Below are 6,000 nucleotides of genomic sequence, written 5' to 3'. Positions count from 1 at the left end.
GACAGGGGAAGCAGTTGGCCCTGGTCAAACAGTAGGTAAGCGGCAGAGTCGAGAGAAGACTCCATCTGCCCTTAGGGACTTTTCCCACTGGTACTGTTTCCTCCCGCCGCGGAATATCTAGACCAGCTGCACCTTCTTGCTTGTACCCTTCGGGACTTTGGCCTGCGCAGTTAAAGAGGCACAGAGCCCTCCCACCCAATGAAATGTCTCTAACTTACCCAGCACCTATTAGGTGCTTAGAACCTGGACTTTCCCGACCTCTTAAATCTCACCATTCTGGTGAGGAAGCCTCACAGAACCAATTTTCCTGATGAGGAAACTGAAGCCGGGAGGGTTTAGGGTCCTGTACGCAGTCGCAACGGCCACGTCTGCACCCAGTGTCAGACCAAGGTCGCCTTCACTGCACACCCGCTCATCTTCCTCTCGGGTGACCTGCTAGACCCATTCCAGAATCTCTTTCGAAGGCCACTCTTTTGCTGCTGAGTTTGAGAATCTGAGACCTAGCCTGGGACCCTGACTCGTGGCGATTCTGCGGCAGGCGCAGGCTTTTCTCCTGTCCTCCACTGCCTCTTCGCCTGTGAGGAAGCCCCCGGGCGCAGAAGGGGCACGGGCGACCCCGGCCCCTGGGAGTCCCGGGAACGCGCTGTCCCGGGCACCGAGGCGGCTTCGCGAGTACCGGCCTCCAGCGCCCTCACCTGGCCGCCGCTGGCGGGACGCAGGCTCCGCGGGCTCCGTGGGCTCGGGTCTGCGTCTCCCAGAGCCGCCGCCAGGGCCCGTCCCGGTCCCGCCCGGGCGCAAGGCCCCCGCCCGACTTGGGCAAGGCGGGGGCGCGTGGAACGAAGCTCCTCGGGGGGCGAGGGAGGGAGCTTCGGTGCCGCGCGGGCGTCAGGGGCTCCACGGGGGAGGAGTCAGGAAAAGTGGCTATAAAAGCGGCCGCTCCGGCGGACTGCCGGGGAGCTGGCGCGCAACGGAGCCCAGCGCTGCGCTATAGCTTGGAGCCTGGCGAGTGCAAGCGGCGCGGGGAGCCAGTGGCGCTGAGCGTGGCCAGGGTCGGAACCCGATTTCCCACTAGGCTTGCCCACGCCCCGGGAGCTCGCGGTGCCCAGCGGTCAGAGACAGACACCCGGAGCCGCTGCGCTCCTGGCCCGCGAGGTGTGGCACTGTCTCGGCCACCTACCCAGAGGTAAGAGGGCCTGCCTGGGGGCGTAAGGAGGAGCTGACGGTCCAGGCCACAGAAGGGAGGTAGGAAGCGGGGCCCGCGCCTCCACCCGGCATAGGGTAAACGTTACCTACCTCAGTTTCTGTTTGTCCCCCCTGTGCTGTGCGGTCCACCTCTGTCTGTCTGTGTGTCCATACGTCTGTTGATGGGCACGCGCCCCTGGCACTGTCCTCTGTGGGATTTCTCTGAGATCCTGTGATGCTCTGCAAGCTGCAGGTGCCGGGAGGGGGGCACTGGAGTCCCCAGAGGGCATCCAGAGGGCAGACTCCTGTTTCCCGTAGGTTTTTCCCCTTCTGAATGGCACCGGGGGCTTGCGCCCAGGAGAGTGTTTCGCCGAGTAGGGAGTACCCAAAGGGTCAGGTCTTGGGGTCCTGCCGCCAGGGAGCCAGCTCGCACTGAGCGCTAGCGGGCGTGCGCCTAGCAACAGGTCTGAGCCCTGCTGCTCCAGCCTCCGCACACTGTTCCTCCCGGTTTCCCTCGCCTCCCTGTGCCTCCGGGACAGCGCTAGGCACCCCGCGACGCGCTGGCGCGGGGCCGAGCGCAGGCAATTGCAATGTCAGATGACCCCGGGGGCCTCTGCTGATGTTTAGACTGGGATTCCAAATGTGGCATCGCTGGAAGGAGGTTTGGTGTTTCCTGGCAAAGGACGTCGGCTCCATGAAAGGTCGTGTTAGGTTGAGAGGAAAGGCAGCGTCCTGGCAGAGCGCTGGCCAGGTCTCAGCTCGCTGCTCTGGGGACGAGGGCCAGTGAGATGCTCTAGAATGGACCCCGCGGGTTGCCTGTGTTCAAGATAGAGGAGTGCAGTGCGTCCTGGGTCCTCAGCCGCAGACTCACTCTCCGCGACCGCCGCCGTTCCCCAAGGGTCGGGCGCTACAGCAGTCCCAGGAGCTCTGCCAGCTGCCGGGTTTGAGGTCTCAAGTTCTTCTCCAAGCAGCCAACGCTACCCACAGGTGAGAGCTCCCTTTAAAAACTAAGCTTTTGATGTGTGAGCCAGTGACTGGCTGCAGCCCCATCCCAGAGACTGCAAGCCCGGGAGCGGGTCTCTATCCCTGTGGTCTGGAAAGTGATCTAGGGCACGCCGGAGGGCGGGGAGTCGGCGGCTCTGCGTGCCCAGGCGCGACGCCACCATGGACAGCTCCCAGCCACTTCCTCCACTCGGGGTCTGTGGCCCTGGGTCTCCTGGGAAGTTGTGCGCTTTCTTCCCAGACCCAGGGCACTGGGGCGCTGGGGCACTGGGAAAGAGGAAGGGGAATGATAGTCCGCGGGAGCCCTCGGTATTACCACTCAGGAGGCAGCCCAGCCCTCAGGAGTCTGTGGTTTTTGACCAGGTCCTAGCTGAGCCGGCAGCTGGCTTTCTACAGGACCTCCCGGGAGCACTCTGTGCTTCTCTGGCTTTTCTGTGACACCACAGAGACCCCTCAGAGCTGTTAGGAAAGTGCAGCCCCTGCGAATCCGACCCAGGCAGTGAGATAATGCCAGATGCAATTACGCCAGACGTAATTGGGGATCCAGCTCAAACTATTTTTGTGTAGGTTCATGTGTTGCATTAAATTAAATTATGTAATAAATATGGTATTGGGTGGATACGTTAGTTTCACGATTAATGACAGAATGGAGAAGAAATCAAATAGAACAAGTTTATAGAGAATACGATCAGATGCATTTGCAAAAGCAACTATGCTGTTTTCCAGTCCTAATAGTTTTGTTCAAAGTGCATGACATTCTTGAAGCAATTTCCAAAGGCTCCTCTTTAGCCCAGCAGATGACTTTTCAAGTTGGTTACTTGAAACAGGGTGGAAAACATGTAGGGTTTAATCTGTGTACCAAATTAAAGATCTGTCTCCTCTGGCAAGAAATATACCGGATGGGGGTCTTTTTAGTCATTTCCACCCATACAGAACTGTGTATCTTCCTTTATTTTAAAACTGCAAGAAACCCAGGTCTGCTTTTTCTTTGTGACTGGTAAAGGCCTAGGGTAAAAACAATTAAACACCTTTTAAAAATTTTTTTATTTTGAGAGCATCTTTGGAAAAATTGCTCAAATGTTTTGTGCCTGTTTGCTCATCTGTAAACCGGGAATAATGCAATCCCATCTTGCAGGGTTGCTATGAGAATTGGTGTAATTGGCACAATGTAAAGCATTTAATCTAGTCCTGAGCACAGAGAAATCTTTTAAAATGGTAGCAATCACAGTTATATTTTAAAGACAGGTGTGCATTTCTTTTGAACTACGGTCACCATCCTTTGCCCTCTCTCTTAACCTAGTAACTGTTTGATAGGGACGCTGTCTTCACTTTATATTTACATCAAGAACTTGATGGAATTGATGAAAGTGCCAGAGTTGATCACAATGCAAATAATTTATTATTTAAAGATAAATGGAAGAAATTGTATGTGATAAAAATCAGTCAGCTGTTTTTTCCTACCTATACCACTTGGAGGAAAGAGAAAAGTAAGTCATTTTCAAAATATTATCACAGCTTTCTGGTTCAGATGATCAGTTCTTCCTGATTGTTCTTTCACAAGCGTGCAAGGTCTTCTAAGGGGCTTTGTTGTTCTGGGAGTGAAGTACTCTTGGGTGTTGACAGGGAGTGACCTCCAAGTACTGGTTTCTGGATCACTGCAGGATGAAGTGGGGGTTATCTTTATGGAGTGGGACTTGGCCCAGGGGATCACTAAGTGGTCATTGCCAAGCAGAAGCATCTCACTTCATGGTTGAGCCTTGCCTTGCTTATGTGTGAGCTTCTGACTAAGACAATTGCTCTGCCCAGAGCAGTAGGCACTTATTTGATTCCAGCTGGACTGGAGGGTTCCCTCCAGCTCTGCATTTTGGGGTTCTGTCTGGTAGTCATCACCAATACATGACACACCACAGCAGTTTGGATAATGGAATTGTATAATACCCAATCTTCCAGTTAGATTTTTTTCTCAGAAAAGGGTGTGTGTGTGTGTGTGTGTGCGTGTGCATGTGTGCACGCATGTGTGTGTACATGTGTGTGCATGTGAGTGCTTTTATCCTTGTCAGTTTTACATTCTTGTGCTCTTAGATTTTTATTCTTCCCCTCCTTCTACTCTTAACAGATCAGAAGGAATCTTAGCTTCTTCCACCTAAAAGGATTGGAGTCGAAGAATACAGTCTACAGATGCTCAGAGTCTTTCTGTGACTTTCAACCACTGGTGACATGAACGGAGCAGGAGGACGTGGCCCTCAGATGACCCTGAATTCCTGGCTATCTCCTGTGCAGATTCCAGTTTCCAGCATACACTTGGCTTTCTGGTGAGAAAATGATGGAACTACAGAACACTCTAAGAGTGAAGGGCCAATGAGGGAGGAACAGTCATGCGAAGTGATAGAAATGAGCTCTCCATCAGCTCCGTGCTATTCTGTCTGTTGCAGCAGTGTCTGAGTCCTTGGGACAGACACATCCAATGGTGAGAGTGGCATTCAGTGGGGAAGGCCAGCAGGATGAAAAGGGTGAACTCAATTACTCACATCAGCCTCCTTTGGAGCCTGCCACTTAAGTGACCTCTTTTTAGTATTTTCTGTTGTACTCACAGAGCATCCCAATTTGATGGATTAAATGCAATTTGTGTTTGCAGTTATAGTTCAAAAGAGAAATGCAAACATGTAGGTTGGGTTCCTAAATGGGAACAAAGTCATGTTTGTGAGCTGCATCCACAAGATTGCGTATCTTTGAAAAGTCTGGACAACACGTCTCTTTCCACGTGATGGCACATACCCGGTTGTTGGATCTTATCAGGGTAAAGCATCAACTACCTCTCACTGCTTGGTTTTTACAATTATCTGGAGACAGTTTCAGTTTCCTTTGAACAGTGAATAGAAAAAGATCACTTTCTTACTTTTTTGTGTCCAGTTGGGTTGGCAGGAGGCTGGAAGAGGCAATGGGTACTGGGGGAGACTTCTCAGTGCTGGATTCCTTTCTGCTACCTTGCAAGCTATTCAGCTGGGCCTAAGCCTCCTTTCTCTAAAGGCTGGCACGTGGAAACTTTGCTAATTTGAGTGGGATGGTGGCTTTCATGATGACTTTTATTAATATCTGCCCCTCTGCTTTTGCCACTCTCTTCAGGGGCCATCTTACCCACTCTGGCAGGCCTGTAGTCCTTCTTTTTCCTCTGCATGCCCTGGCACCAGGCTTTGTTCAAGCTTGGTTCTTCAGAAGGGAGGCTGCTTGCAGAGAAACGTCATCAAATATACATTTGCTGTCTGCTTAGTTCCCTTGGTGTCATTAAACACACATGCACACAGAGCAAGGGGTGCTGCTACTCCTCTCTGCCCCTGTTATTTTTCAGGGCCCGTCCCTAGGCTCAGCTTGGCTCCAGGAATCCAAATCTATCCTTCCCTCTCCACCTCTGTAGGTACGTGAACCCTAGGGAGCACAGGCAGGCAGGCCTTCCTTGCACTGGTGCCCACTCAGAGTAAGGAGCTGGACAGCCCGGCTCCTTGCATTGGGAAATCTTTGTGTCTTTTGGAAGGGCAGTCATATCAGGGGTTTGGATACAACTAGAGTTTAAAGTCCTTTGCCCAGACTTTGAAAACCTTTGAAGACCTTTCAAATTTCCAGGTCTTTGAAAGCCTTGTGAATTTCTTTCTCTCCTGTCAGTAGGAGAGCTGCACCATTAGACATCTTCTGTTATGGAGAAAGCACATCTAGATAGTTCTGGCGTGGAAGGTGTCCATGCCCGATTGCTGTCTTGCGGGTTTCTAGACATTACACACAGCGGAGAGGGTCACAGGTTTCCCCAGGAGCCTGCTTTACTCT

General features: G+C 52.4%; 1 protein-coding gene across 4 annotated transcripts in view; it reads left to right on the top strand.

Annotated features, from left to right (window-relative positions):
* Nucleotides 1-951: 951 nt before the first annotated feature.
* Nucleotides 952-6,000, top strand: part of CEMIP (cell migration inducing hyaluronidase 1) — a 178,189-nt gene continuing 173,140 nt past the window's right edge. The window contains exons 1-4 of one of the 4 annotated variants that reach the window (XM_054257295.2): nucleotides 952-1,183; nucleotides 2,042-2,169; nucleotides 3,499-3,671; nucleotides 4,301-4,496. The gene's annotated coding sequence lies outside the window, so the exon portion shown is untranslated. Of the gene's footprint in view, nucleotides 2,170-3,498; nucleotides 3,672-4,300; nucleotides 4,497-6,000 lie in introns of all 4 variants that reach the window. The other 3 variants (XM_078326909.1, XM_078326908.1, XM_035303983.3) reach the window with 3 other exon arrangements.

This window comes from Callithrix jacchus, chromosome 6 (genome assembly GCF_049354715.1).
Source record: "Callithrix jacchus isolate 240 chromosome 6, calJac240_pri, whole genome shotgun sequence".
Lineage (NCBI taxonomy): Eukaryota > Metazoa > Chordata > Mammalia > Primates > Cebidae > Callithrix > Callithrix jacchus.
The sequence above is the reverse complement of the archived record's forward strand: the minus strand, read 5'-3'. Positions and strand labels throughout refer to the sequence as shown.